The sequence below is a fragment of the Camellia sinensis genome, chromosome 15 (assembly GCF_055761805.1).
Source record: "Camellia sinensis isolate YWXY chromosome 15, ASM5576180v1, whole genome shotgun sequence".
Lineage (NCBI taxonomy): Eukaryota > Viridiplantae > Streptophyta > Magnoliopsida > Ericales > Theaceae > Camellia > Camellia sinensis.
The window spans coordinates 74,322,125-74,328,308 of NC_138975.1; the positions used below are offsets into that span (position 1 = coordinate 74,322,125).

A 6,184-nucleotide genomic window follows, 5' to 3' on the forward strand; every position below is an offset into this window, starting at 1 on the left:
CGAGACCCCCTATACTCCCCTCGAGAAAGCTTCTTTAGCTTTGGCATGGGCAACGAGGAAGTCAAGGCACTACTGGTTAGCTCACTCGGTAATTCTAGTTTCTAGATTAGATCCCATCAAATATCTTTTTGAGAAACCAGCACTTACGGGTAGGCTAGCTCGTTGTTTGCTTCTCCTCTCTGAGTTTGATCTCAAGTATGTCACACGCAAATCTATCAAATGGAGAGCTGTAAAGGCATTCCTGGCAGACCACCCAGTGGAAGGAGATGAAGCAGTAGAGTATAGGGGTGAGCATGGTCCGGATTGGACCGGATTGGGATAAAACCAGGACCAATCCGTTATCTACGGTTCCTGAAAAATTGGAACCAATCCAATCCATTTAAATCATGGAACCAATCCGAACCAATCCATTTAAACACGGATTGGATCGGTTTAGGACCACGGATTCACATAATTTAAATAACAATATATATATATATATATATAACACTTTAATTTCATTAAAACATAAACATAGCGCTATATTAGTTCTACAATAGCAACATGTCTTTTTATAATAGCGACATACTGTTCTAGAATTTAAACAACTATAAGAAAACTAGTTTCACCATAAGTATTTAGACCATTACAAATTAAAACTAAAAACTAACAAACAAAAGTAATAAAAGAAGATATTATGCGGGTTTAGGTTTGAGTTTAGGTTTTATATGGAATAAGAGAAGATATTATAGGGGGGGATGTATAATAAAAATATCTACTATTTGTATACGGTCCGGATCGGTTCCAATCCGGAACCGAGGGGTTCAATCTGGAACCAATCCGTGGACTACGGATTTTTAATTCTTCAATCTGGAACCGAACTACGGATTCAAAAAATCAATCCAAACCTATCGGATTGGACTGGACTGGATCGGATTACGGATTTCACGAATTCCTTGCTCAGCCCTAGTAGAGTATCTATTCCTAGTGAAGACATTTTGCGGATAGAAGAGGAAACGTGGACAATGTACTTTAACGGAGCATCCAACCAGTACGGTTATAGGATAAGTGTGTTGCTGATAGCACCCGATGACTCCCACATACCCTTAGCTTTCAAACTCTGGTTCAAAGTGTCCAATAATGAAGCAGAATATGAGACGTGTATTGCTGGTTTGGAAGCTGCCCTAGAACTAGAGGCAATAAGGTTGGACGTCATTGGAGACTCGAACTTGGTTGTTTCTCAAGCCAATGGGGATTGGAGGGTCAAGGAAAAGAACATGAAGGTTTACGATCAAACCCTGGATATTTTGATTCTGAGGTTTGAAAAATTGATGTTCACACATCTGCTAAGAGAAAACAACTGGTTTGCTGATGCATTGGCAACTCCATCTTCCATGGTAGACATCCCGCTGGGAGTGAAGATGTGTCTAATCATTATTGAACAGAAACCATCACCGCAATAGATGAGGTTCAAGACAAAAAAAACCTTGGTATTACAACATTTGGAAGTTTCTGGAAAAGGATATGTATCCACTAGGAGCAAATGCCAAAAATAAACAGGAAATACGACGTCTAGCTATCCGATTCATCATTTGCAGGGGTAAGCTGTACAAGAGAGGCCATCTGGGAATGCACAAGCTCTGTGTCGAAAAAGAAGAATTGAAGCATCTCATGGAGGCTATCCACAGAGGAAAGTGTAGAGCACACATGAACGATGTGATGCTGACTCGAAAAATCCTCAAGCAAGGCTATTATTGGTCAACTATGGAGGAGGATTGTATCAGTTTTGTTCGGCGATGCCACAAATGTCAAATCCATGCCAATCGAATGGATATACTGTCATCAAAGCTCTACAACGTGACTTCGCCATAGCCTTTCTTAGTTTGGGAAATTGACGTCATCGGGGCAGTCTCGCCAAAGGGATCAAATGGGCATGAATACATTTAGTGGCGATTAACTATTTTACCAATTGGGTGGAAACTCAATCTTACTCTCTACTGAAGGCGTCACATGTGGCCAAGTTCATCAAGAGCAACATCATCTGCAGGTATAGGGTGCCACATAAGATCATCTTGGACAATGGCTCACACTTCAAGAAAGAGGTGGTTGATTTGCTCGAAAAATATAACGTGATTTTTCGCAAGTCATCAACATATAGACCACAGACCAACTGTCACACCCCAAACCCGCCCCTAAAAGTTTGGGCATGACCACGTCAGGAATAGACATAATAATCGACATATGTAACATATGGGGCCTGAACAGAAGCACCTGATAACACAAAAATCTATTCCATTGAGCTACTACTATTATGCCAGGATCACAAACATCACATTAGGTAAATAATATACAGAGAACACACACCCGAGCTTTAGTCACATACACTCACATACTTAGAACCAACCCCACAATTGGGCGTATAATAAAAACATTAATGAAGAACGGGTTATATACATTCAACCATAGATAGACAACCGAAGCAATGACCAAAACATAGCAAAACTTTACAAAATGCACGGGCTTCATCTATGTGCCTGGACACCCTGAGGTTGACAAGACAGAGACAAGCCTTAAGGGTTAGGACCGGCCTTCCGGTTGATTACCTACAGAAACAGACAAAATACAGAGTGAGCGAAACTCAGTGAATAATAGTATATAAATAATGTAATGGTTAACTTGAATAATAAAGCATAACTGTAGAGATATATGATTAACTTCTTTCTGTAATTATTTTCAGAACAACCATGGGTTCAGTTTGCTTAACAGAGTAGCTTTAAGCTCGGTAATGTACAGAACGACCATAGGCCTAACAGATACAGAATGGCCATAGGCCCAGAAATATCAGAACGGCCATTGGCCCAGAAATAACAGAACGGCCATCGGCCCAGAAATAACAGAACGGCCATCAGCCCAAAAATAACAGAACGACTTTAAGCCTAGAAATAACAGAATGGCCTTAAGCCCAGAAATAACAGAACGGCTTTAAGCCCAGTTCATATATGTATGGACTCAAGAGGTGGCTCGGACGGATTCTAGAGGTGGCTCCCACCAAAGTGTAGCACTTAGTTCCGCACAGCACTTTGTTCCATACCAGAAATCAATAAGTCTCATCATGTCATAATATAAACGAAATGAACATCATAACGGAATGACCACAGATATCATCAGAACAGACTAGTCTTATAGTCATACAGAGGCACACGGTTTCTTTTTATCATTCAAATGAGTTAGCATAATTAAGTTACATTTAACAAAGTGCTAATAGCAACCATTAACAGATTGGGTGATTCCAAAGGTACATAAACACTGTAGTTTCATAATGTACCCACATTTCACTTGTTCATCATGAATTAATGCCACTAACTTGCAGATAACAGAATGTGCATATTAACTATCAGCATAGTTGTCTCGTAAATAGCAGAACATAAACATTAACGAGGATCAAGAGCGAATATACCATTAACAGAGGGCATACATACCATTCCATTGCATTTCATGAGGATAGAACACTTCACATTCTAACGTGGGTTATATGATAACATTAGACCTTTGCATTTATGTCATAGAATCTGAACGATCTCAAGTTCATGTGTCATATAATAGAATAATCTTGATTCACTAGTGGCAACCCAGAATGATCTTAAATGCACTCAAATTTCATCATTCTAAGATGAACATAAATTCCCTTTATTCTTAAAAGACGACATAGTTCGTTTATAGATAACATAGAGTTAATGTTCGTTATTGACAGAACAAAATGATTCCAAAGTTATACCGACGTATGTAAATCTTTCAACATTCACATTGATTACCAGCTGACATAATTGTTAGTGTAAGCACTTACAAGGATAAGGCGTTAGTAACAACCGTACTATTACTCACAGTGGTAGGTCTCTGATAGCGGTGGAACGATGTCCTCGTCTTGACCTACAAACACAATGCACATAACAGATTATGAGAATAAAACCAATCTCTTTTTATTCCTCACTCAGTAGCTATAGCGGTTCTAGACTCATTAGTCCTCCATAGATATAACCCATGCCTTAAAAGATAGGAGGAATCGATAGGAGGAAGGTTCAGACGAAGAAACGGTACAAATCCAGTAAACAAAAAGTGAACAGTCGTCACTAATTTGACCATAACTATTTCTTTACTTAGAATTTAGGGGTGAGACCACTGCCATTGGAAAATAGACTTCCGGGGCTTGATTTTAGACTCCAGAATCACTCAAAACGGAGTCCGGACACAAAAGATATGCTTGTTCAAAGTTACAAGGTATATGTTGAAACAGGGGTGGCCGCTCGTGCGCCCACCTTGGCCGCTCGTGCGGCCCAATTCCGCTCGAGCGGAGAAAATCAGCCACTCGTGCGGTCAAAAGCAGAATGTAAACCTCTTTTTTCTTCTTCATGTCCGCTCGTGCGGTGCCCCTGGCCGCTCGTGCGGTCTGGGCAGAACCAAACAATCCGAAAATGGGTTTTTTTGCTCCAATACTTGATTTATCCATTTCTAAGCTTGGTTCTTAATATAAATCACTCAAAAACATGTAAAATTGCCCCATAACATGATAAACTAACATCAACCAAGTGTAATTTCATTTCAAACAATTCAATCTTTGTCTCAAAGTTCAAGATTAATGCCTAATCTTTCATGATCTTCAAGGTTCTTAAAACACACAACCCACAACCCACAAATTCACTTGATTCTTGCATAATCTAAAGTTTATTTCATGATATCCAAGAGCTTGAGCTCCACTCATAAACAAAATTAGAGAACTCAATTTCTAATTCCTCAAATTAGCTCAAGCAAAGACATAGGCAAAACCTTAACCCCAAATGGTTTTAAATCTTCCAAGATCTTTATGATTTCACCAAATTGATACTTTAAACACAAGATTTTAAGATAGATTATCATACCTAGCTCAATCTTTGTCTACCTCTTAGCTCTCTTCAATTTCCCCCAAGTTCCATGGGTGATCTTCTTTCTTTTCCTTCAATTCTCTTCAATCCTCTTACAAGCCTCCATGGATGTTGAGAAAGTTTAACTCTCTTCCCTCTCTCCCTTTCACGGTTTCCTCACTCTCTCTTTAGATATTTTGTTTTTGACTCCCAAAGAGATGAGTTCCCAACTCATATGGCACATCTCTATATATCAATATACAACACACACAAGCTTAACACAAGGGAGAGCCAAACGTGGCCTTACGAATCGCACGAAATTAAATTTCAATTAAACTTTTCAGATGACTTTAAAAATTACGCTGATCATGAATATGCCCCCTATTCTGGTTTCTGAAGCCTCTAAGACCTTCAATTTGCAGTACAAAGTTAACCACCCAAGCGTGCATTAACGAATCAGATGAATTAAATTTCAAATTAATTTTTCCCAAATAGTCATAAAAATTCCCATTAACCTACCCAAGTACTCAATTTGATTTCTGAACCCCTGAAGGTCGGTAATTTCAATTTTAAATCCGTAACTCAACAGATAATGCTTTAATTCCAAAAGATATAATTAAAGTAAAACACATCATCTCTTAGCTAAATAAAGATGATTTCTTATACGCATTTTGGGGTCATTACACCAACAGAGCTGTTGAGGCCGCTAACAAGAATGTCAAGAATATCCTGTGAAAGATGGTAGAGACCTACAAGGATTTGCCAAATAAATTGCCTTTTGTACTCTGGGGCTACAGAACATCAATTCGAACATCTACAGGGGCAACCCCGTATTCTTTGGTGTATAGAATGGAAGCTGTTCTTCCAATTAAGATTGAAGTACCGTCACTACAGATTATGGCTGAGTGTCAGATAGCGGAGGCGGATTCGTGGCAGAGCAGGTTTGAAGAATTGATGTTGTTTGATGAAAGGAGGTTGAAGGCATTGTGTCACATCTAAGGTTATCAGTGTAGAATTGCTAGGGCTTTTAATAAGAAAGTTAAGTCCAGGAATCTCACGGAAGGAATATGGTACTAAAAGATAACCGAGCCCCCATCCATGATCCTAGGGGCAAGTTTAGAGCCAATTGGATTGGTCCTTACATCATCAAATCTATTTAGTCATGAGGAGAGGTTATTCTTATGGATTTAGACGGCCTGAAGTTTTCGCAGCCGATCAATATGGACAAGTTGAAGAAATACTATCGCTAAGAGGCTCGCTAGGCCGAAAACCCGAAAGGGTGACCTAGGAAAAAGTTAGAGCATGAAAAA

The 6,184-nt window shown here is 39.2% G+C and overlaps 1 long non-coding RNA gene across 1 annotated transcript; it reads right to left on the reverse strand.

Annotated features, from left to right (window-relative positions):
- Nucleotides 1-2,297: 2,297 nt before the first annotated feature.
- On the reverse strand, nucleotides 2,298-5,553 carry LOC145813432 (uncharacterized). Its single transcript, XR_014356495.1, has 2 exons — nucleotides 3,824-5,553; nucleotides 2,298-2,582 (listed from the first exon to the last, which is right to left on the reverse strand). It is a non-coding gene; the product is annotated as an uncharacterized LOC145813432 (long non-coding RNA).
- Nucleotides 5,554-6,184: the final 631 nt, after the last annotated feature.